The following is a 26802-nucleotide window of genomic DNA, read 5'->3' on the forward strand; positions in this document are numbered from 1 at the left end:
CTTCTTGTACAGCCTTCAGAACCATGAGCCAAGTAACCTCTTTTCTTCTCTGTGGCCCAGATTGGAGTGCAGTGGTGTAATCAAAGCTCTCTACAACCTCGAACTCTTGGGCTCACATTATCCTCCCATCTCAGCCTTCTGAGTAGGTAGGACTACAGGCATGTGCTACCATGCCTATTATTTTTTCTTTTTAATGGAGATGAGGTCTCTGGGAAAACTATGCTAAGACTTGACAACACCCTGAGAATCCATTTTCATAATCTATAAAGAGATTGTTTTCTCTGCTGAAATTAACTCTCTCAAATAGCTATAAGCAAATTAACAGGAAATGTGTTCTGCCTGTTCTCGGTTATACACTAGGCAAATGCAAAGTGACTATGGGCCAAATTCTGTAATATGTCTGGCTTATTTCACTTAGCGTATCTTCCAGGTCCATCCATATTGTTGTAAATGACAGAATTTCGCTTTTTTGGAAGGAACAAAGGTTGAAGAGTTTTCCTTTGTAAGTGGTGTGTGTGTGTGTGTGTGTGCGCTTGCATGTGTGTGTATACAAATTTTCTTTGTCCATTCATTCATCAGTGGATACTTAGGTTGATTCCATGTCTTGGCTACTGTGGATAATGCTATAGTGAACATAGGGATGTGGATATCTCTTCCAGATACTAATTATATTTCCTTCAGATATATATCCAGAGATGGGATTGCTGGATCAAATGAATGATAGGTTTATTTTTAATTTTTTGAGGAAACTTCATACTGTTTTTTATGATGGCTGCACTAATTTACATTCCCACCAACAGGGTACAAGGGTTCCCATTTCACCACATCCTCATAAACATCTGTTATCCCTTGTATTTTTTATAATGGTCACTCTAACAGGTCTGAGACAATATCTCATTGTGGTTTGATTTGCATTTCCCTGATCATTAGTAATGCTGAGCACCTTTTCATATACCTATTGACCTCATTTGTATATCTTCAGGTCTTTTTCCCATTTTAAAATCAGATTGTTTGTGTTTGCTATTATATTGTATGAGTTCCTTTTGTATTTTAGATATTAGCCCTTTATCAGATATATGGTTTGCAAATATTTTCTCCCATTCCCTAGGGTACCTTTTCATTTAGTTGATTGTTTCCTTTATCAAACAGAAGCTGTTTGGTTTGATGCAGATCTACTCGTTTATTTTTTCTCTTGTGGTCTGTGCTTTTGGTGTCATATCCAAACAACTCATTGCTAAGACCAAGGACAGAGAATATTTTCTCAAGTTTTCTTCTAGAAGTTTTTGGTTTGGGTTTGATATTTAAGTCTTTAATTCATTTCAAGTTAATTTTTTTGTGTGATATAAGACAGAGGTCAAGTTCATTTCTTTTTGCATATAGATATCCAGTTTTCCCAACATCATTTATTGAAGAGATTATTCTTTCTGCATTGTATGTTCTTGACACCCTTGTAAAATATTAGTTGACTACGTATAGGCATGGGTTCATTTCTGGTCTCTCTATTCTGTTCCATTGGTCAGCGTTTCTCATTTTATGCCAGTACCATACCATTTTTATTACTATAGCTTTGTAAAAACCTTAAAATCATAATGTCTGATGCCTCCAACTTTGCTCTTCTTTCTCAAGATTGTTTTGGCTATTTGGGGTTTTTTGTAGTTTCATATGAGTTTTAGGATTTTTTTTCTATTTCTGTGAAAAGTGGCATTGGAATTTTGATAGGGGTTCTTCCAAAACATGGGATATTTTTCCATTTATTGGTGTCTTCTTCAATTTCTATCATCAATATCACATAGTTTTCAATATACAGATCTTTCACTCCTTGGTTACATTTATTCATAAGGATTTTGTTGTTTTTGATGTTATTGTAAATGACATAATTTGTTTTTGCTTTTTTTTCAGATACTGTGTAGACATGCAACTGATTTTTATTGACTTTGTACCCTGTAGCTTTACTAAATTTCTTATTTCTGTAGTTTTTTTTGGTGGAGTCATTAGGGTTTTATATAGATAAGATCATATCATCTGCAATCAGAGGCAGTTTAACTTTTCCCTATTTGATTTGGTTGCCTTTTATTTCTTTTTCTTGCCTCTTGCAATTGCTAGGACTTTCAGTGCTATATTGAATAGAAGTAGCAAGAGTGGGTATCCTGACTTGCCCCTAATCTTAGAGAAAAAATTTCAGCTTTTCCACATTGAGTATGATGTTAGCTGTGGGCCTGTTATATATGGTCTTTGCCATGTTTAGGTATATTGCTTCTATACCCAATTTTTAAAGTTTTTATAATGAAAGAATGTTGAATTTTGTCAAATGCTTTTTTTTGCACCTACTGAAATGATCACATGATTTTTATCCTCCATTTTGTTAAAGTGGTGTATCATACTTATTGATTTAGTATATCATACCACCCTTACATGCCTGGAATAAATTCCATTTGATCATGGTGTATGCTCCTTTTAATGTATTGTTGAATTTTGCTAGTATTTTGTTTGCTAGTAATTGAGAATTTTTATATCTATTTTCACCAGGGATATTGGCCTGTGATTTCCTTTCCTTGTAGTATCCATATCTGGCTTTGGTGTTGGGGTAATGCTGCCCTCATTGAACAGGTTTGGAAGTGTTTCCTCCTCTTCAATTTTTTGGAAGTTTGAAAAGAATTGGCATTAATTGCTCATTAAATATTTGGTGGAATCCACCAGTGATACCATTGATCCTGTTCTCTTCTTTACTGGGTAGTTTTTAATTAACAATCGAATCTCCTTACTCTTTACTGGTGTGTTCAGATTTTTGTGTTTCTTTATGAGTCAGTCTTGGTAGGTCGCATGTTTCTAGAAAATTACCTATTTTCTCTAGGTTATCCAATTTGTTGATATATAATTGTTAATAGTAATCTCTTATGACCCTTTGTGGTTGGATGATATCAGTTGTAATGCCTTCTCTTTCATTCATAATTTGATTTGAATCCTCTCTTTATTTCTTGGTTATCTAGCTAAATTTGCCGATTTTGTTTGTCTTTTCAAAAACCAAAGTCTTCATTTTGTTAATCTTTTATATTGTCTTTCTAATCTGTATTTTATGTATTTTTGCTCTCATCTTTATTACTTTCTTTATTCTGCTAAGTTTCAGATTTCTTCTTCTTCTTCCTTGAGGTTTAAAGTTAGGTTATTTGAGATCTTTCCTTTTTCTTGATATAGGCATTTATCACTATATTAAGAACTGGTTTTGCTGCATCCCATAAGTTTTAGTATGTTGTGTTTCCATTTTATTTGTCTCAAGATATTTTTAAATATCCTTTTGGTTTCTTCTTTTTCCCATTGGTTGTTCAGAAATGTGTTGCATAACTTCCACATATTTGTGAGTTTTCCATTTTTCTCCTGTCATTGATTTCTAATTTTATACCATTGTGGTCAGAAAAGATACTTGATATGATTGCAATCTTCTTAAAAAATTTTAAGACTTGTTTTAAGTCCTAACATTTGATCTTTATTCTGGAGAATATGTAATCTGCTGCTGTTGGATAGAATGTTCTATATCTGTCTGTTAGAGCCACTTGGTCTACAACATTGTTTAATTCCTCTATTCCCTTACTGATTTTCTGTCATTGTGGAAGGCGGGTATTGAAGTCCCCTACCACTATTGTATTGTTATCTATTTCTCCTCCCTCCAGTTCTGTTAATATTTCCTTTACATATTTAGGTACTCCAGTTTTGGGTACATGTATATTTACAATTGTTATATCCTCTTGATGATATGACCCCTTTGTCATTGTATAATGGCCTTCTTTGTCTCTTGTCACAGTTCTTGACTTAAAGTCTATTTTGTCTGATACAAGTAGCCACCCCAACTTTCTTTAGATTACCATATGCATGGGATATTATTTTCCATTCCTTCACTTCCAGCTTATGTGTGTCTTTTTCTTATTTTTTAATTTTTATTTGCCAAATTATTTCTCACTTGAGACCTATGCGTGTCTTTAAGCTGAAAGTGAGTCTCCTATATGCAGCATAGTTGGATCTTGGTTTTCAAAATCCATTCGGCCACTCTATGTTTCTTGATCAGATAACTTAATCCACTTATGTTTAATTATCAACAGGTAAGGACTTACTATTGCCATTTTGTTGTTTTCTGTTTTGGAGTTCCTCTCTTCCTTTCTTCTTCTTTTGTTGTTTTCCTTTGTGATTTTATGACTTTTTGTGGTGGTATGCTTGGATTGCTTTATCTTAATTTTTTGTGTATCAACTACAGATATTTCCTTTGTGGCTATCATGAGGCTTATTTAAAATATTTTATAGTTATAACATTTTATTTTAAGCTCATAATAAGTTCAATCACATCAAAAAATTCTATACTTTTAATTCTCCCCACCAACTCACATTTCAGGTTATTAATGTTACAATTTACATCTGTTTAATATTGTGTATTCATTAACAAATTACTGCAGTTAAAGTTACTTTTAATATTTGTCTTTAAACTTTTACACTAGAGTTGAAAGTGATTTACATAACACTATTTCAATATTAGAAAATTCTGAATTTAACTATATACACTTGCCCCTCACTGTTTGTGGGGGATTGATTCCAGAACTTTCTGTGGATACCAAAATTTGCAGATGCTCAAATCCCTGATGTAAAGTGGCATAATATTTGCATATAACCTATGCACATTTTCCCATGTTAAATCATCTCTAATATACCTATAATACCTGATAAAATGTAAATACTATATTAATAGTTTTTACACTGTATTGTTTAGGGAAGAACGACAAGAAAAATGTCTGTACATCTTCAGTACCGATGTGATTCTTTTTTCTAATATTTTAAATCTGTGGTTAGTTGACTTCACAGATGTGAAACCCAAAGATACAGAGGGCTGACTGGATTTACCTTTCCCAGTGAGTTTTATACATTCATATGTTTTTACATTGCTAATTATAATCGTTTCATTTCAGATTGAAAAAATCCCTTAACTCCCTTTAGCATTTCTTGTAAGGCAGGTCTAGTAGTAACAAACTCCCTTAGCTTTTGTTTGGGAAAGTCTTTATCTTTCCTTCATTTCTCAAGGACAACTTTGCTGGGTATAGTATTCTTGGCAGTTTTATTGCTTTCAGTATTTTTAATATATGACCCTACTCTCTCCTGGCTTGCAAGGTTTCTGATGAGTAATCCAGTGATAGTCTGATGGAGGCTCCCTCATATGTGATGTCACTTTTCTCTTGCTACTTTCAAAATTCTCTATTTGTCTTTGAATTCTGCCAATTTACTTGCTATATACCTCTTTGAGATCAACCTATTTGAGAATTTTTGGGTCTAATGAATCTCAATGTCCATTTCTCTCCCCAAATTTGGGGAGTTTACAGTCATTATTTCTTTAAAAAGACTGTCTCCCCATTCTCTCTCCCATTCTAGGACTCCCATTATATGTATATTGTTTTGCATATAGTGTCCCATAAACCCTATAGGGTTTCCTCACTGTTTTTCATTTTTTTGATTTTTTACTCCTCTGGATAATTTCAAATGATAAGATAAAATATAATTCTCTCCCACTTTAACAATATTTTAACTGTTTGCACAGATTGTTTGGAGATGAAAGTGGAGATTATCAGGGGTTTTGGCTTCCTGCTATTGTATCAGTTATCTATTGCTGAGTAACAAATTACTACAGCACAAAGACCCTGGCCCCGCTGGATTCTCATCCGGAAGCTCAACTAAGGAAGGACACATTTCCCTGCTGATGTTATTGGAAGCATTCATTTTCTCTTTCTTGTAGCTACAAGGTCCATGAAGGCTTACTGTTTAAAAATAAAAAGGTAGAGAGAGAGACAGTATGCTAGTAAGACAGACTAACATGATATAATGAAATCATAGGAGTCATATTCCATCACCTTTGTAATATTTTGTTGGTTAGAATCAAGTCAGGTTCTGCCTGCACTCAAATGGAGGTGATTACCGCAGGGAGGCTCAGTTAGGGTGGAATCTGCCTCCCTGCTTGTAAGTGGTTGTTGACAGCATTCAGCTTCTTGTGGCTACAGCATGCATCGCAACTTACTTCCTCAAAACCAGCAAGAGGAGAGAGGGAGTGAGTCTGCTACCAACATTGAGTATTGCAGAATGTAGTATAATCATAGGAGTAATGTAGCATCACCCTTCCATATTCTGTTCGTTAGAATGCAGTCACTGTTTTTGCCCACACTTACAGAGAGAGAATTACATGTGAACACCAGGAGGCAAGAACCACGGGGGTCACCTTGGATCTTTCACTCTTTCCCAAAAGTCACTAATTGCTTCTATTGGTCCCTCACATCCTATCTTCACACCAAATGGAAGTATTGGAAATCCCCCAAACATGGTACCCACTTTCACATCTCTGAGCCTTTGTACATTCTGTTTCTTCTAACTGAAATGTCGTTTGGTCCACTTCTAGCTGTCAATGCATGTATGTGTTTGTTAAGTTTCTTAATATTCAAGAACAAAAGCCAGCCCTGCCCTCAACCCAGCTGCCTATCAAAATACTGGGTTCTACTTCTATCAATAATACAGATTCTATTTCAGGTTCTTAGCAGAGCATGTAAATTTGGCCTATCTGCAGCAAGAAAATCTATCTATGGGAGGTTCCAGGAAATATGAAACAGGGTCTGTGTTCCTCCAATCATATTTAATTATAGTCTTGACTTAATCTTTAATTCCTGATCTTGAATGCAGTCCCTACTTCTTTCTAGCTTTAACTCTTGTATTTCTATTTTTCACCTCTTCCTCATGCACTTCATACCTCTCTTCTTTCTAGCTTTAGTTAGAACTGCTTGTGAACATTCAGAGCCCTGCTTCCAGGTCAAGCCTGGGCCAGGTCTACAGACTCATCCCTTCCCAGCATTTCCTCACCCAAAACTCCCCACCTATGAAAACCAAAGAGTCATTTTTTTGAAGGGTCACATTAACTTAATCTGCACCCTACACTACTGGATTAATTAAATTATTTACTCAATTAACGTATCTCGAGTCTTTACCCTCTGCAGATGTTTGATATACAGTGATAAACAAGACGCGGTCTCTGTTATGAATGACTCATAATGCAGTAAGGGAGACATATATGAGCAGATAATGTTTGTCATGTACTACAGAAAATATTTTCATACAAAGGCATGGAATCAAGCAAAGGCCTCCTGGAATTAAGGAAAGAAAACAATGGACTGTGTCTAGGTATGAAGTGCATGAGGAAGAGGTGAAAAATAGAAATACAAGAGTTAAAAAGTGGGTGACCACTTACCAATATATTTTTTTAAAAGATCAACTTTTGGGGAGACAGCAGTCACAAGATCCTCATAGTGCGATAAAGAGTGCTATAGTTAAGCGACCCAGATTTCTTGACAAGGCTTGAAAGAGTTAGTCCCAAACATGAGAATAAATTTACCATTAAGCGCTAGATGAATTCTAAGATTAGATCAGATTACAACAGCTAACTGTTGAAGTTTGGCATCATTCACTTAAAGTGCATAGGTGATTTTAAAAGCTTTACAAAGGATGTTTATGAGTAGTAATTAGAGATAAATTTTTTTAATTATAGTTCTGAAGAAAAATTGATTGTATTTCCTATCATCTCCATTTACACACAAGGCAAATACATACGTAGCTTGCTAAGTCACGGTTTAAGACATCACCTTTTATTTGGAGAAAAATATATGGATTACAGAAGCAATGACTAAGGAGAAATATTCAGGTACCCTTCAATTTCCAAACACATGAAGATATGCTAAATTTTGCAAAACTAAGACCACAATTTAAATCTGAAAGAGTAATGCAAAAAGTAAACAATCATTTTTATGTTTAAAGTGCACAAAAGAGCAATAAAGAACCTTTATTCAAATAAAATACTGTGTCGTTCATGAAGCGGTATGCAAACCATGGCTATGATAGAAAAGGAGTATGTTTTGGAGTATGACAAGGATTTTTTGAATAATAATGTCTGTACTTAATAGCTATGTGATTTTAGACAAGTTACTGAACCATTTTTTAAAAGTTTACTTATTTTTTTCTCCAATGTTTTTATTGTAGTAAAATATACAGAACAAAATTTAGTTTCTTAACTATTTTTAAGTGTAGAGTTCAGTGGTATTAAATACATTGATAATGTTGTAACAAAAAGAAAAAGAAAAAGAAAATTGGACCTTATCCTCCAGACAGTAAAGAGCCACAAAAGATTTTTTAATATAAAAGCTTAAAAATATATATATTGGCCGGGCGCGGTGGCTCAAGCCTGTAATCCCAGCACTTTGGGAGGCCGAGACGGGTGGATCACGAGGTCAGGAGATCGAGACCATCCTGGCTAATATGGTGAAACCCCCGTCTCTACTAAAAAATACAAAAAATTAGCCGGGCGAGGTGGCGGGCGCCTGTAGTCCCAGCTACTCGGGAGGCTGAGGCAGGAGAATGGCGTAAACCCGGGAGGCGGAGCTTGCAGTGAGCTGAGATCCGGCCACTGCACTCCAGCCTGGGCGACAGAGCAAGACTCCGTCTCAAAAAAAAAAAAAATATATATATATATATATTATTTTTTGGAGATGGAGTCTCCCTCTGTCACCTGCTGGAGTGCAGTGATGTGATCTCAACTCGCTGCAACCTCCACCTCCCAGGTTCAAGTGATTCTCCTGCCTCGGCCTCCCGAGTAGCTGGGATTACAGGCTCACACCACCACACCCGGCTAATTTTTGTACTTTTAGTGGAGATGGAGTTTCACCATGTTGGCAAGGTTGGTTTTGAACTCCTGACCTCAAGTGATCTGCCCACCTCAGTCTCCCAAAGTGCTGGGATTACAGGTGTGAGCCACCGCCAAAAGCTAAATATTTTTAAATGTTGTTTGAAGAAGATAACTCTGGAAGAAGCTATCAAAAAGCTAATACAATATTTCAGGTGTAGAAATAGAGATTGAACTCAAGAAGCATTTTAGAGTTTCAGATGATAAAAGCTGACAGTCTCTGAATGAAGAAGAGAGAGGAGTCTGGAATAACTTCGAAGTGTTTCTCTTAGGAAAATGCCTGGAATACAGAAACATGAATCAAGATGTTTCATGTTGAAAAAGAGATGCAGGCTTAAGAAGAAAAGCTCAGAAATGTGGAATCTTACATAAGATTGGATATAGTTTGAGCTCAAGCTATTTGCATTATTCTCTGCTTAACCTACAGAAGTGGATGTCTCTCCAAGTTAGGTTTTAGAAAATCTAGGAGGTGAATGATAGAAAGTGATTCCCATCTACCTTTCAAGGCATGAAAGCCTTAGATTAAAGTACATCTCTCTTGGCACACATAACATGGCTTTCCTAAGTGGCGAAAAATCAGTGACCTTTCTTATAAACATGCATTCTGCATTTGAACCTCTGGGTTGAATTGTCTCCCAGGCAAATGAAGAGGCTGTCTCAGTGCATTTTTTAAATCCCAGTGCTTTAGTCAGGCTGGTTGTTTGTGAGTTGTGAATGTATAAAAACATCTGAGTATAGGAAGCATTTGCCATTTCAAAATAATAACTCTTTGTTAACTACTGCTTATGTATAGTAAGAGTAAGATCTTTAGTGGCAACTTACTTTCATGGAGGAACAGGTTTGTTAGCTTGAAAATGATCAGCCCAGTTCAAAGAGAAACGATGCAACTTACCACACACTGCATGTGAATATGCCATTCTTGAAAATATTGGTGTATGAAAGAAAATTTCATATTTATAGCCAACATTACAGCCATTCTAGAATTAAGGAAATAACAATAATACACTATCAATTACATTTTCATTGTTAAATCATTATAACAACATTGAAGAATATATATGGAAAGTAAAAAAAAAAAAAATCTGTAATCCCACTATCTTTAAAATGACTTACAAACTTTTGAAATGTTTCCTTTCAGTCTTCTCTACATAATTGTATATAATGACAATAGCCTGCATTCTATTTCCTATGCTCATTTTCCACTTAAGATTCTAATTAAGGCATTTCTATTATTATCAGTTCTATCCATTGCATGATTTTTTACCCCAGAGATCCACCCTAATTTACCTAATATGATTTTATCAATTTGTTAGATTTTTTTTCTTCCAGTATTTTTCCTGTTGTAGACAATATTGCAATGAACACCTTTCCCAACAAGGGTTTTCCCTTATTTTACCTTGCTTTTAAAAAACAAATTTCTATAAATTGACTTACTAATTATAATAGCATAAGCCTTTTCATGGCTCTTGGTTCATAGTGCCAGATTGCTTTTCAAGAGGGTTGCGTCAATTTGTCTTCCCACCTGCAAGATATAAAAGTACCATTTTCATGACATTTTCTAAATCATATCCTTTAATTAATTTGAATGGAAAATAAGTTAGTTTGTCTTAATTTACATTCTATGATTACTAGCAACCACAAACATTTTTACTGTTTCCTTAATAGTTCTATTTTTTATTCTTTGATGAAATTGTATTTATGTGTTTACCAATTATACTGGGATACTACTTTTTTCCTTCTAACTAAATATGCTTTTTGTATGTAATCTTTAGCTCTGATTATACATACTAAAATCTTTTTCTTTGTCTGCTATTTTCTTAATGGTATAATTTTTAAAGTTGTTTAATAATTAACTAGAACTGTTATATATAAAAATTCTTCCCAACAAATCTAACAATATTTTTATACCATCACGGTATTCGCATGATTGCTTCTTTATTCTCAATCACCACCCTTATTTGTCTTGACAGGACTCTACAAGATTACTCCTAGGACTTTTGCTATTCCTTTAGGGCTGACTTATTTCATCATTCCAAATGTGTTTCCCATAATTGCACTCAGTTCTTAAAAACAACATGAAAACCCAAGTGGATGTAAAAGGAGCTGTAATATTAGTTACACATTAATGTACATTAATTCATATCCTTAGAGATTATAATTTTTAAAACATATCCAATAGACACAAAATTATATTGAACAGCAAATATACTCTCAAAACACAAATACATCAAATAGAAATGTTTATAAAAATGAAAAATTAGCATTTATTTCAGGTTTACCCACTAGCGGATGTATTTTCAATGTCTATCCATTTGTACAAGTGTGATCAATACCCAGAGGAAACAACACAACTGCCAGGCAAAATGAGAAAATCACAGATCCAAGAATCAGAAAACCTGAGTTCAAATCCAAGTGTTGCCAATTGGCAGCAACTGAGTGAACTTAACCCCGTTAAACCACATCTGTCTTCTCATCTATGAAGTATAATAATAGCTTCATCTATGCTCAGCACAGGGAGTGCTGCATACTTCATTCCACATTCTTGCATTGTCACTATAAGGCAGGAATTACAGCTCTCCAAGGAGAGCTCCTCTGACCTCATTATTTAAACAATCATCTCCCCCTATACACCACACTTCCTTTCCCTCATATTTGTTGAATAAGTAAATAATCTATAGTAACTGTTGCTAACCTAGGTTTCTAATATCATTTTTCTAAGCTATTTATAATTTCTTTAAAAAGTTATTTTTATGGGCAAATACATATTCTAAGTGATGACAGACCTGTTTATTTTTTCATTTGCTATTTAACTGGTAAATAAGAGAAACTTTGATCAGGAAAACTTTAGCAATATGCTTGAATTCCTCCACACATTTAAAAAAATGCTATCTCTTTTAAGCTAGACTGTCAAATCTACTCTTGTTTATTTTAAATTGAGATTAAACGTTAAAATGTTGAGACATCAGATTATGCATTCAGTACAGTCTTGAGGCATCATGCTGAGTCTCTGGTGAAATACCCTAAGCTGGACATTAGTCCAGATTAGCATGAATCTACAGATTCATTCATTCATTGAAAAAGCCTTCAAATCCAATTTGTCCATTGTCTTGTAAAAATTTACCAAAATGGGCAGCACATTTTGATCTTACGAAGTCAAGTGGGGGAAAGAGATGTAAGAGAAAAATTTCCCATGTGGTCAAATAGAAATGACAGCTTTGGAAAGAGAGAAAGCAAAGTCATTTTTCTAGCTCCCCCACTTATCAGCTGTGTGACTTTTAATAAAATATTTAGTCCCACTAAGCCTCAGTTTCCTTCCACATTTGTAAGTGGCAATAATATTATTTACCTTGTGAGTCTGTGAGAATTGAACACAATCAGCATGTGAAGTGTCCAACACAATCACTTACCTAATGGAGAATCTCAATAAATTAGCTCCTTCCCTCCATTCCTTTCACAACTAAGGTAGTGTGATGATTTCAGAGGGCTGGGGTTGAATCCTGTCTCCCACATGACCTTGGGCACATTATATAAGTACTCTGAGTCCACTAAATGATCGGTAATTAGTTACGGGGGATAGTGCCAGGTTCCTAGATTTTTCACTAAGTGAGAGCATTTATGTGCAGTTCTTAGTATTCTGCCTGACACATGCTAGTGCTCAGAGAGAAAGCTTATTATTAGTAATAGTAACAACTATGTAAGTAAAATGACATTGAAGAACAGTTGGAAGGGCTAATTTCTCCCTAAGCTGATTCTGTTAGACACAAATTTAATGGCAAAGAAAAAGTAAAATTCAGTTTTTATCAAGAGTCTCTTTCATTTACATATTTGAGAGTGCTGTCATAGCTTTAGGAAATGCAGAAGGCACTGTGGGTAGTGGGATTTGTACTTCCTTTACTTTCCCTATTTTCAGCAATGAGTACATATGATCTCTACAGTCAGAAAAGGGTTAAAAAAGAAAAGCAGAAAGTAGCAAAAAATATTCAGAAAAAAAATGGGTTGTGGTAATGCCTGATATAAACCAAGCAATGCATTGTGTTTTCTAGGCTGGTGTGTTTACATGATATATGTAGTCGTGCACTGCCCTGGAATCATCCTACCACTTGTACATTTTTTAAAATTCTAAGCAATAGCTCCCAGGTTTACCTTTATCACAGAGGCAATCTTTGCAACACTGGTTAATTGCTGTACGGCTTTCTTGTGAAGATTCAGGTTTTGGAGAGGTACTGCTAGATGAAAATGAGTCGCATAGAGCTGAAAAATAAAAACAGTTTCAAAGTATTTAAGCTTTTTTTGATTTGTTTTTTGGCTTTTAAGTAACAAGCTTTTGCCTGAAGTTTAAACTCTAACATAGAAGTTTTTTCTACCACTTTAGTAAGGCTGCTGATGAAGTTGAGTAAGTTGCCTTATTTCCCCACAGCCATTAAGAATAGACCAGTCCAAAGACACAGACTCTGTGATCTATGAGCACATGATTCTATGATCACACTCTATATATGGGTCCTTGTATGGGACAGTCCAAACTCCCACTAGTCTAGGTGTTTAGTAGTTTGAAATGGCAGGCACATGTTTTTATGTTACAAAAGAATACAGCTCACAGTTCCCTCTAGAAATGATGACACTTCTATGGGTTCCTGGATACAGCAAAATTTTTGGTTGGTCAGCTTACTTTCCAAAATATATTAGAGCAAATCTTCTGCCCGATTAATAAAAATATGTGTCAGCAGCCAAAAAGACAGGCAGCATAGGTAGAAAATCACAGATGTAACTCCAGCAGCCTGTGCTATGGTAATATGTTAAACTGCACAGAAATTACAAAATTACAAAAAACAATTAAAATCCCAACCACCATTATTTTCAGTATTTTTCAATGTTCCAAGTTATATGTCACAATTTTAAAGTCTTTAAAGAAAAAAGTATGTATTTTGTTCTGACACCACTGATCCTAACTATGCCCCATTACATTTAAAACAGGCATCAAGGCACCTAAAGTGTGGGACCAAACAAATTGGACACAGCTCAGTTTTCTGATTCAACAATTAAGGATTTTTAAAAACTTCTTTACTGGTCCAGGATATCCCTCCATGACGCAGTATTGGACCCGCAAGTTGAGATATATGAAAGTCAGAAGGGAGCGTAAGTCTTTTAGTTGAATGTTACCTGCTGTTTCAAAGCCACAGTGAGATACTGGAGAGCCGGGACCTGGTTTCAGATCAGACCTCCAGGCTCATCTCAAGAGCCTTCAGTATTAGAAGTCACTCAACCACTCTGAAACTCAGTTTCCCCATAAATAAAATGAAATAAACCAGGATGAACTCTTGAGGTCCTTCTCATTTTTAACGTTCTGTGATTCTCTGACTTTGCCAGTACCTGAGTTCTGGCCAGATTTCTGGGATTTGGCCCAGAAATATTTGGATAAGCAATAATAATAATTTATTCCTTCTATCTACCAAAAACAAATAAATAATAAAACACCAGACATGAAAAAAATTATAAACAAGACAAAATAAAGTGTAGTACCATCTCCTGTTATTTATACTTAATATTTGTAATAGTTTGTGGTGGAAGTTGTCAATAACCACCTTTTCTCCAGATTGATTTCTTCTTGATCATCACCATCCTCCATTTCTCTGAAGGACACAATCCTTTTTGTTTTATGTTCATCTTTTGTGAAAGTCTTTTCTAGCTGGGATTTCAGTCCTTCTCTCATTCTCCTTCTACCTTTATGATGGTCTCTCAGACCTGAGTTTCTCTTCTTTTTCCCCCATCTTAACTTCGTATTTACCATAAAGTTCAGCCCCATATTTTCTGCTTTTCTTTCTGTGTATTCACTTGCTTGGAGAAATCACACTTTCTCATCTAATAGCCAACCTTTTCTATGTCAAAGATTCTCCAACTCATATCCACAGTGCAAGTTTCTTTACTAACCTATATCCAACTATTATATAAATATTTACATATCCTGACATCTCATCATTCTAACATGTCCAAAACAAATTCATCATTTCCTTTCCTTCTCTGCTTGCCAAGAAAAATCCAGGCTAAGTCCTATCTCCAGTTCTTTCATTTCATTAATAACACTGATCTTCTCTCAAGAAACTAGCCTCAAAAACTTTGGACATTTCTTTGTATTTTGCTGTGGTTAAGGAGAAATAAAATTGCTTAGGTTCAAATCATAAGCTAGTCATCTACTAGCTTTGTGATCTGGGCAACTTATTCAACCTCTCTGTGTCTCAGTTACATTTGCAAACTTGAGGGTGATAATGATACCTACCTTATAGGTGCAAATTGTTAATATACTGTAAAGTGTTTAGCACAGTGTTTGTCATAAGCTAAGTGTTGCGTAAATAATAGCTAACCAAGTAAGCAAAACAAAACAAAACAAAAAAACACACCAAGGATGGTTAACTTCAGGAAAAGCAATAAGGAAATATAATAATGACACACTATGTGTGGTTCATAATAATTGTGTCATGATAATATAAACACTGACTATGGACTTGACCAAAAGTTGTGAAATAGCAGGATAAAAAGAATGGAGGAGGGGAAGCATCTATGCAGTTGGGAGTGTGTGTGTGTGTGTGTGTGTGTGTGATAGTCTGTGTCTGAGAGAGATGATATAAGAATGCTAAATCATCATCTTCCAGGATAGAAAGCCAATACGTAATACCTATAACAAAAAGGCCAGGAAGTAGCAATAAACATAAATTATTGAGAAATATAGGGGTAAGTACTAAGAGAAAACTGACTAGAAGCAGGAATCAGGGTTGGGATGGGGTATATCTGAGGGCACTCTTCTTTCCTTGAAACACTATGTTTATGTATTACTCAACTAAAAAGAAAAGTTTAAAAAGTAATTCATTATATCATGGAATGTGCGTTTAGAGGTCACATAAATCCTAGGAAAAATGCTGAAGCATAAAAAACCTATTATTTCTATATTTTAATTTCCTACACTATAACTTATAGTCCATGCTAAATGTATAAACTGATTTTTTAAATGCTTAGAGAAATTTGTGATAAATTTATAACCAAGGCCTAAGAAAGGTAGGAATGTCTGAGTGACAGCTTAGTCTGGGAGGTATCATGAAATGCAATCATGACCTCTGAAAAATATTATTTATCACTGTCAGGAACAGAAAATCAGGTTGCAAGACTAAATCTGACCCACAATTTAACAAGTAGGGTTTCTTCAAGTGTGAATATTTATTCAAATGGTGGTCAGGCCCAAGATGGGTTTCATAATATTATTTACAATAATTTTGGCTAACAATCTCTTCCATTAAAGCATAACACTTGCCATTTTTTCTGCCTTATATCTCCATCAGGTATCGGTGCCACCAACATAATTGGAACAATACTTATAAGAACAAATTATTTGCAAAATAAATTACATTTCACTAATTAAAACTATAGCTTCAGCACAGTTAAAAAAAAACCTTCTAAATATGTGCTGCTTCATAAATGTAGGTGGGTTTGTTATTCTTTCCTAAAAAACTGAAATCAATCGAAGTGATGATATTTTATAAGGGTAAAGAAATGCAAAACCTCCAATTAATAACTATTAGTAATTAATGGTTTAGAAAATGATTTGTTAAAATTACTTAAACCCAATTTGATAGTAGTAGGAGCAGAAGAGTCTTAACTTCAGAATGCCTCAGGGCTAATTTCTGCTTTAAGGCCTAGTTGGTTCGGTGAGCTTTTGAATATCAGTCATATATCAGAACTATGAAAACCCCACTCTGCTGTGGAGCTCAGAATGGGTGGGGTGGCTTTTGTGAATCACTAAGATGCTAAGGGAAGTGCTGGTTGGTTAAATAAAGGGTATCATCACAGAAGATACTTAGGACCAGCTCTCAAAGTGTACATTTAAGCACTTGTAGCTTTGCTTCTATATCTGTCATATATTTAAGAGGAAAAAATAAGTTAATCAAGGAACCATAGCATCCTAATATGTGATACATAAAAATTACTTGAACCAAAAAAAAAAAAAAAAAAGTGAGTGCTTCTACAATCAATGCTCTAGTGCCTCCACAAGAAAGCCAACAGGCTACGGCAGGACTGCTTTTCAGGCTCAGGTTTCCAGGCATGCTGACAAGCATGTTTCTGGAGACTGCCACGAAAGAAATTTGTTTTCTCAGATGTTTCCTGCCCCCAGTCTAAGAAATTAGGCTATGAAGTATCACAGTCAATTAAGAAATTTTTACAATTGCTACATTGTCTAAAAGTCACACCATCTTGGTTCCCCATTCTTGCCCTTCTCAGTCAGTGAAACAGTATTAAAAGAACTTCAAATTTGCTTCTGTGATCCCCACATTAAAATCTGCATTTGTTCAACCATTGTGGAAAGCAGTGTGGTGATGCCTCAAAGAACTAAAAACAGAACTACCATTTGACCCAGCAATTCCTTTATTGGGTATATGCCCAAAGGAATATAAATCATTCTACCATAAAGATACATGGATGTGCACGTTCATTGCAGCACAATTCCCAATAGCAAAGATGTGGAATCAACCTAAATGTCCATCAGCAGTGGACTGATAAAGAAAATGTGGTACATATACACCATAGAATACTATGCAGCCATAAAAAAAGAATGAGATTAGGTCATTTGCAGGAGCATGGATGGAGCTGGAGGCCATTATCCTTAGCAAACTAACACAGAAACAGAAAACCAAATACCACATGTATTCACTCATAAGTCAGAGCTAAATAATGAGAACACATGGACAGAAGGAAAGGAACAACAGACACTGGGACCTACTTGAGAGTGGAGGGTGGGAGGAGGGAGAGGTTCTGATACGGTTTGGCTCTGTGTCTCCACCCAAATCTCACCTTAAATTGTAATAATCCCCACATGTCAAGGGCAGGACCAGGTAGAGATAATTGAATCATGAGGGCAGTTTCCCCCATACCGTTCTTGTGATAGTGAGTGAGTTCTCATGAGATCTGATGGTTTTATAAGGGGCTTCCCCTTTCCTTTGTTTCTCACTTCTCTCATCTGCCACCATGTAAGATATACCTGTTTCGCCTTCCACCATGATTATAAGTTTCCTGAGGCCTCCCTAGCCATGCAGAACTGTGAGTCAATTAAACTTCTTTTCTTTATAAGTTACCCAGTCTTGGGTATGTCTTCATAGCAGCATAAAAATGGACTAATACAGGTTCAGGAAAAATAACTGTTGGGTACTATGCTTAGTATCTGGGTGAGAAAATAACCTGTACACTAGACCCCCAGGTCACGAGTTCACCTATATAACAAACCTGTATATATACCCCTGAATGTAAAATAAAAGTTAAAATATTTTTAAAATTAGGATAAAATCTGCATTTGTTTAAAACTCAGGCTCAGCTCTAAGGCTATCGAGGTTTAAAAGAAAGAAATTCATTAACAAAGTGATGCATTCATACTTAATCCTCCAAATTTACTGCTCACTGTAATCAACTGGGGAGCTTTTAAAAATGCACATTGTGGGCCAGACACAGTGACTCACGCCTGTTATCCCAGCACTCTGGGAGGCCAAGGTGGGCAGATCACCTGAGGTCAGGAGTTTGAGACCAGTCTGGCCAACATGGTGAAACCCTGTCTCTACTAAAAAATACAAAAATTAACTGGGTGTGGTGGCATGTGTCTGTAATCCCAGCTACTCAGGAGGCTGAGGCTGGAGAATCACTTGAGCCCAGGAGGTGGAGGTTGCAGTGAGCCAAGATAGCGCCACTGCACTCCAGTCTGGGTGACCACAAAATGCACATTGTGTGTCATACCTCCAGAGATTCTGAAGTACAGCCTGGGCATCTGAACTTGTGTTGAGGTGAGTCTAATGTGCAGCCCCTGATGAGAAGTGCTGCTCTGGAGAACCAGTGCTCTCAACACTACAGAGTTGACTTCATGTTCATCATCTTCATAAGACTGTGTGCTCTTTGAGTAGAGTGGACTGGTTTATTTTCTGTCTACTTATTTGGCTTCTATTTTGTTCAATTCTTTGCAAAGGTGACTCCAAGAGAATAATGCTGCACAAATGATTTAAGGAATGCTAATTAAATGACCCATCTATTTCTGATCCTCTACCAGTGGTTTTCCTGAGTTACAGACAAAAGAACTCTACCTTATATCCACGAGAAAATATTTCTTAGGATAATAACTGTTGATAAAACTCAATATGAAAATCATTATACATTTTGTGCTTTTCATTCCAGAAACTCAACTCCATTTTAAGGATCACCTTTTTACTATTCATAATGAGTTCCTTTGGAAAGAAAGTTAAAAATTACCAATTGAGCTAAAAGAATGGTGGGGTCAGATATCTGGTGTATTTCTACTTGGTTTTGAATGTCTAGCAGTTTAGTATGGTATTTAACAACCTAAAGGAAGACATTTAACAAATTACCTGGCTTGGTTGTATTAATTTCTAGAATTTGATACTCACCCTTATAATTACCATGGCAGAGCCTTATTTTAAGAGCTATGGGAGGTCACTAAGTAACTTTAGTATAGGAATGACATTGTTTCCTCATAGGAACTTGGAAGCAGACCAGATAGAAAAACCTAAGTTCAATTTTGAGCTACTGAATTTGAAATGTCTTTGAGACACCCAAGTAGAAGTATCAATTTAGTTACTTGGCTGTGCTGTGAGAGGGGAGGTAAATTTGCAAGTCTTTATAGACAGAAAATAACTGATGTTATGGGCAAGATGAAGGGGCTTCAGGAAAAAAAAGAGAATGAAAAGAGTGAGGAACTACAACATATATGGTCATATACGAGAGAATTTCAACTAAAAGGGAAAAAATACAACAAATTTACCTTAATCTCTTCCATATTTCTAATGACTTCTTGTATAATACTAGCAGTGGAATTATATGGTTTGTAACATGTAATATATGTAGTTAGATATAGCTTATACGGCTTATCTATATCACTGCATCTCTTCTGCCTAGTTATTGAAAAGAATTGAGTTTTTTATAGTAAAGGTGACATCTTTACTAATAAAATTGTATCATTTAAAGAACTGATCCCATGGCTACCACTGGAGCCTTTCAAAGTTCTTTGTCCCCAGACTTGCACTTACCATTGCAGCCATGATGCTACATATGAGACTACGTGACTAAAAAAGGTGATTTTTTTACTAATTAAATCTATTTAGATGGTGAAAAAAAATTAAGAGCATTTAAAGTTTCCTGATTCATACTGATGTGATTTTAGAAACCAGCACTAAATATGATCTTTGTCAATTTGATTGATAAAACATTATCCCATTATCTCAGGCAACTATATGAAATAATTTATATTATGGAAGCGTAAATGGTATTGCTACGTAAGTGAGACCAAGAGACTCTCAAATACAGATTTGGGCTTAAACTGAGACCATGCAGAAAATACAGTAAATATCCAGTTGATATCAAAGTATGGCTACTTGTTTTCAGAGAACAAAGATTTTCAAAGAGCAAAGATTCCAATAACTGTTTCCTTGGCTGTGTGGGGAGGTCCCAAGACTGCTTAGCTAATTAGTTCTGGTAGAGTCTCTCAGAAATCTTTCAGCTGGCAGGGACTTCCAGGATGCAGCTCAGGAAGATGGGAACTCGAAAATGGTGATTTGTTTTTTCATTTTTTGTTTGTTTTTTAAGCTGAGAATTTCAAATCCATTTTATTAATGTTCTTAACATTGCTTGTAAAATAAGCAAGCATTGTCTAACATATATTTTGGTCAACCAATTAGTATAAATTCACAGGTAAATATATTGATATGCACTCTATTTTCTGGTTTGTTAACCCCAAGAATAAAGCATCACGTTACTGAATGTATCATGATTAAGTTCAAAGCCTTTTGGCATTGCTGTCTTATCTTAATGTGGCTAGATCCAGATTCATTCCAACTGATGTCTTTCTAATAGTAATGCACATACTTTTCTTAAAAGAATTGCAGTCTCTCATAAAATATTTTTTTAACTGAGTCCACTGGAGATTTTATAAACTGAAAGCATATTTGTAAATAGGGACTGTGTTTTAAAATTGGCTCCTGTTTTGTAAATTATCTTCAATTCTTGTTATTTCCTGCTCCCTACTGTCAGAGGCATTTGAACCAGAGCAACTCCATCTCTAATAGGGGTTGAGTAAAATAAAGCTGAGACCTACTGGGCTGCATTCCCAGGAGGTTAGGTATTCTTAGTTACAGGATGAAACAGGTCAGCAGGACTAGAATCACAAGATACAAGTCACAAAGACCCTGCTGGTAAAACAGGATGCAGTAAAGAAGCCAGTCAAAACCCACCAAAATCAAGATGGTGACCTCTGGTCGTCCTCACTGCTTATTATACGCCAATTAGATGGCATTAGCTAAAAGACACTCCCACCAGCACCATGACAGTTTACAAATGCCATGGCAACGTTCAAAAGTTATCCTATCTGGTCTAAAAAGGGGAGAGACCCTCAGTTCTGGAAACAGCCCATCCCTTTACCTGAAAATTCGTGAATAATACGCCCCTTATTTAGAAATAATAAAGAAATAACCATAAAAATAGCCAACCAGCAGGCCTCAGTGCTGCTATGACTATGAAGTAACCATTATTTTATTTACTTACTCTCTTACTAAACTTGTTTTCACTTTATGAATTCGTCCCAAATTCTTTCTTGAGTGAGATCCAAGAAGTAAGTGGAAAGGGGTCAGGATCGGGACCCCTTTCCGGTAACACTACCACTTCACTTAAAAGGCAACACATCTACTTCTATAGAAATTAAAGAACTCCCAATTTTTGCTCAATCAAGCTTGTTGGTATTGCCTGCTATAAGCCTGCCCCAGCATTTGTCTTGATAGGTTGCCTCAAGTTTGTATCTGGTTGCTTTCTTACGTGCTTGGATTTGAATCCTAGCATCACCCTTTACAACCTGCATGATCCCAAGAAGGTTATTCAACCTCTCAGGTGCCACAGTTTCTTCATCAGTACGCAGGTGATACTAATAGTTCCTATCTCACATAGGCAATTAAGCGAGCACTGCACGTACTATGATAATCGTTTTGCCTGGTTGTTTCTGTTATTGCTGTTGTTACTGGTTGTCATTTATTTGCTTGGGTTCACATATCCATAAACACATGAATTAAAATTCAGTCCCCCCGCTTCCATACACACACAAATAGATAAACCATAGAATCATCTCTCTTCCCCTTTTCTTCTCACCCTCCACTTCACCCTCCTTCCTCCCCTCTTCCCTCTCTCCATCTCCCTGGTGGAAGCAAGGAGAATGAATCTGAGAGCAAGCCTGAGACTGGGAGACCAATTGGAAAACTAGACCAACCAGCCCTAGGTATTTGTGAGGGGAGGGATTACCGAGTACAGAAACAGGAAATGCATTTATAGCATGAGAAGCATCAATAGTACAGTCTACGTTTTTCATGCACCTTTGCACCTTTTAAAAAGCACATGACGTTGGGACTGGGGACTGGGGCTATAATTTCCCGATCTAAAGGTCAGGGAGGGCTTTGTGGGAACTGGGATGGCCACCTGGGAGCTGGGTCCCCTCCGCGCGGGTTACCTTAATCCGGGAGTGCGTGCGCTCACTGACCAGGGCCACGAGCAGCACCGCCAAGGCTGCTCCTTGCAGCTGGCTGTGCCTGGACCGCTTCGTCCGCTACCGCTACCCTCGAGCCAGGCGACCTGCTGAACAAGGACATCTGACTTCCTGGGGTTGGGTCCCAAGACGAGGAGCGGGAAGCCGCCTACTCTGGGGTGGAAAGGACTGGGGTAGGGGATAGGAGCGAGTCATTGTCATATCTCCCTCCCAGGCGTTTTCATCAGCATCACAAAGGGACCCAGCTCACCTGGGGAGGGGCGGGACCCAGGGAAAGTACAACGCCCTTCTAACTGGCCACCTCGACCCCAAAGGCAGAGCCTACTGCTGCCACCCTGAATTCTTAAACAGGTAAACAAAACCTCTTCCTCTATGCTCATCAGTACGAATATTTCCGTTAATAAACCTTACTGCTGCTCCTCCATCCTCTTAATAATAATAAAAGACAAACCATTGTTTTTGACTTGTGTTTTTCCCGTGCATTCTCTTATGTTCTCCTTGCTGGTGTTCCCGGCTGTGGGACTTCAGGTCGAGGAGTCAGTTGAAGCCTTTCTTCCCTTCATTGCTCCTGCCCCCGGTGCTTCCAGACCCCTCCTTCAGTGCCAGAGCCCCACCCTTATATTGTGAACTTCTTCCAATGTCTCATCAGTTTCCAGCCAGAATCCTGACTGATCCTCCTATATTTGCCTTAAATTCTTTAGTTATGTAGTCTGAAATTCACCTACCAGCAATAAGCTTCCTATTTAATGCAGGCCGGGCGTGGTGGCTCAGGCCTGTAATCCCAGCACTTTGGGAGGCCCAGGCGGGTGAATCACCTGAGGACAGGAGTTCCAGATCAGCCTGACCAAGACGGTGAGACCCAAGATGGTGTGGCCAAGATGGGCGACAAGAGTGAAACTCCATCTCAAAAAAAAAATAGAAAGAAAAAATAATACAGATACTACTGCATGGGTAGGCGGTCTTTTCTACCCAAATTAGAATTGTTCCATCATCCCATATTTTCCTAAAAATTTAACACAGTGATTTCAGAGGGAAGCTAGCATAGTGGAATCAGGGAACTGTGGAGGAAAGGTATTGGGCTGCAGGTATCATAGGCATCATAGAAGCCAGGATCAATGGAAAGGAGTCCCAGGCTCCAAGAATCACTTTCCTACCTTTTCAGGTCTGGTCTGTGTGGAGTGTATTTGGCTTGCAAAGCTGGATAAAGTATTCACTTTAGTAATGCAAGCGCTAAAATGTTACAATCAAATATTTTAACAAAAAATAAAAATTTTAAAGCTAATTAAGTCTTTATCAAAATCTTCTGCAAAACACTGAGGGAAAACTCCATTTGTAATAGACAGTAAAACCTGATAATCTCTTTTCACATCTGCCCTTGTCAGTGTATGTCACACTATAATTGTCACCCCAGATCCTTCCCTCCCCTACTTCACACTTCCTAAAACTTTCCCCTACAACCCAAAGAGGACAGCTATTCTTTTGGTTTCTCAAGCATGTATTCTCTCATCTGCTGGAACTAAGAAAATGTTGGTTCTTGTTGTAATTCATCCTAAGCGTGAAAAGTTCCTTGATAAACTTTTGTCCAAACTGTCAATAAATAAATGTGTCACTAGAGAATAAAAGGAGAGAGAAAAGAAAGCAGACTTTATCTTTTAATAAGACAAGGAAATTGATCATCCTGTCTTCCTAATTTGCTATTTCTTCATGGTTAGTCAGTCGCTTTGCAATTTTTCCAAGACGCAAGACACATAGTTCAATCTCCTTCCGATGAGAGCAGTGTCTAGTTGTATTCTGAGAATTACACAATGTTTGATTTTTACAGTCCATGATACTAATGACTTCATAAGCACCTTCAGTTCCTAAAAATAAACAGATAGATGAACAAAAACAAGGATATACTTACTTGCAAGAGACTTCAAATATAAAGCTTTGTGGGAAAATATTGATGAGAATGGCCCATGGTAGCAAAATAGTTATTAATCAGATTAAAAAATATATTTCAGAAGGGACTGACAGGCTCTGCAGGTACACCTCACTTGGTGCAGAAAACAGTTGACCTCCCTTTGGACTACATAAGCCCAGCATTATTGGACAATCCCAAGAGAGAGCCCCATGCTGGGCTTTCTAGAAGATCAGTACTGAACATCATGCACGCTGGATGTTCTGCCATTGCAGGCAGGTGAGGGCCACTGGGGCATAAATCTTAGGCACAATTTCTCAGGAGGCAACCCATACCACTCCATTCCTATCTGAAATCCACGTCAAGGACTTCTACTACCTTCCACTTTCAGTGACCTCACCCAGGGCCATTTTGGAAAACAACATCATCACTCTTGCAAATTACTTTTTTCTAAGGTGATTTTCCTCTGCCTGAATCATCTTACTAATTATTTCACTTTTTAAAAACCTGTGCATTGTATGTAATTTGTAAGCTTCATTATATGTTCAGGAAAAAGAAAAAAATCAAAAGGTAGAGGGGAGAAGAGTAAGGAGGGTGAGAAGAGGGAAGAGAAAAAAGGAAGAAAAGAGAGTGGATATTTTCTGTGTTGCTCTTGTCCTCCACTAATACAGACACTTATCACCACCATGTCCAGAACAGGCACAAGAGAAAGAGAAAGGAGACAGGGAGAATTGCCCTTGAGGTAGTAATTTATTCATATAGTTTCATTGTCATCCTTTTTTGGAAGGATCCCACAATGTTTATCATCAGCCACGAGCTTCTTCCTACTCTCATATCTCTACTGCATTATTTCCAGTTAGATGTCTCCCTATCACTTCAAGGTAACAATTTCTAAAATCATTTTCACTGGCTTCATCTCAATCAGCTCCCTTTCCCTGCGTTCACATTTCTATTAACGGCACCACAACTTTCTAAATCCCTCACAAACTCCTTCTGTGCCATCATTGGCTCCTCCTTCATCTTCTCTCCTTTATACCAGCAGTGTTTTTCATCTTCTTTACATTATCTCTCTCCATCATTCCTTTCTTTTTTTTTTTTTTTTTTTTTTTTTCTGTGCGACGAACTCTCGCTCTGTCGCCCAGGCTACAGTACAGTAGCACGATCTCAAGTCACTGCAACCTCTGCCTCCTGGGTTCAAACGATTCTCCTGCCTCAGCCTCCTGAGTAGCTGGAATTACAGGCATGCGCCACCACGACTGGCTAATTTTTGTATTTTTAGTAGAGACAGGGTTTCACCATGTTGGTCAGGCTGGTCTGGAACTCCTGACCTCATGATCCGCCCACCTCGGTCTCCCAAAGTGTTGGGATTACAGGCATGAGCCACTGTGCCCAGCCCACCATTCCTTTCTTTTGATTCTTATCCATCAGGCCCTTATCATTTTATGGTTTTAAAGGTGAATGCCAATAATTTCACAGTTTTTCTCCGGGCTCATCCTGCTTGAGGATATTCTGAACTGAAAGAAGAAATTGCTGAAGAAGATAAACTAAAAAAAAAAAAAAAAAAAGTGAAAATAGTAATAATGATAATAATATTAGTTAACATTTCTTAAGCACTTTCTATTTGCCAAGTATTTCCTAAAATCCCTTGACACGAATTACCACATTTAAGGTTCACAGCAAACTCACTATTTGCACCTTGCTTTGATCAAGCAGAGAAAAACAAGAGTGGATATTCCATTTTCATAGTGTACTGGGAGTTAGAGGACCTACACTCAAGCTCTCAAAATCATTATTTCACAAATGAGAGGGCAGAGGATATAATCTCTAAATTCCCTTTCTTGGAAATAACCTAAGTCTATCCCAGCATTGAGACGAGAAATTTGACATGAAATAGAAAGGGAATCATGGAATTCTTCAAATTCGATTATATTTTTTAGACTAGAAGGAGAAACTAATTCATCCATCAAAAAAATTCATCCAACAAATGTTCATTGAGCAGTTACTAATTAACACTGGCAATAGATAGTTGTTTATGCCATTTCATGCTGGCTTCTTATTCACTCAAATATTTCCCTTACTATTACTAAAGCCTTACCTGAGGTAGACAGCAGGCCAAGGAAGAAAAGAGCAGAGAAAAGGTAATGAATCTTCATGGCAAGGTAGCTCTGAAACAACAAAGTGTCTTAAAAAGGTAAACCAATATAAATGGAGATGACTTTAGAATCAGAGCTCCTGTATTTAGAAACTTTCATGGGTGAGCAGGACTTTACATGTCTTAGTTTCTCTCAGATTTCTGGGGAGCCAACTTCCCACAAGCCTTGTATACCTCCTATTTGTCTAGATCCCATTATGACATGTGCAGCCCTTATTACATCTTCACAACACTCCTGGCTTATCCATTTCCCTCCACAGTGTCTCAGTGACCTGCCATCAGGGCTTAACCTCTGGGCCTCTTATCCCTTAAAAGATGTCTAACTTGATCGTCCTGTTGGAAGTGATACCTCTTCACCTGACCCCATTTTCACTCTCTCCACACAGGACCAGTGCTGGCCCTTATTCTTTGTACTCCTTTCTTGGACTGCTCATCATGTTCACCAAGAT

At 36.9% G+C, this 26802-nt stretch overlaps 2 long non-coding RNA genes across 2 annotated transcripts; both read right to left on the reverse strand.

Annotated features, from left to right (window-relative positions):
* Positions 1-8863: 8863 nt before the first annotated feature.
* Positions 8864-22550, reverse strand: LOC117073155. Its single transcript, XR_004433138.1, has 3 exons — positions 22266-22550; positions 10178-12994; positions 8864-9720 (listed from the first exon to the last, which is right to left on the reverse strand). It is a non-coding gene; the product is annotated as an uncharacterized LOC117073155 (long non-coding RNA).
* A 1379-nt stretch (positions 22551-23929) lies between these two features.
* On the reverse strand, positions 23930-26537 carry LOC117072695. Its single transcript, XR_004432911.1, has 2 exons — positions 26297-26537; positions 23930-24160 (listed from the first exon to the last, which is right to left on the reverse strand). It is a non-coding gene; the product is annotated as an uncharacterized LOC117072695 (long non-coding RNA).
* Positions 26538-26802: the final 265 nt, after the last annotated feature.

Source organism: Trachypithecus francoisi, unplaced genomic scaffold (assembly GCF_009764315.1).
Source record: "Trachypithecus francoisi isolate TF-2019V2 unplaced genomic scaffold, Tfra_2.0 Lachesis_group4, whole genome shotgun sequence".
NCBI classification, from domain to species: domain Eukaryota; kingdom Metazoa; phylum Chordata; class Mammalia; order Primates; family Cercopithecidae; genus Trachypithecus; species Trachypithecus francoisi.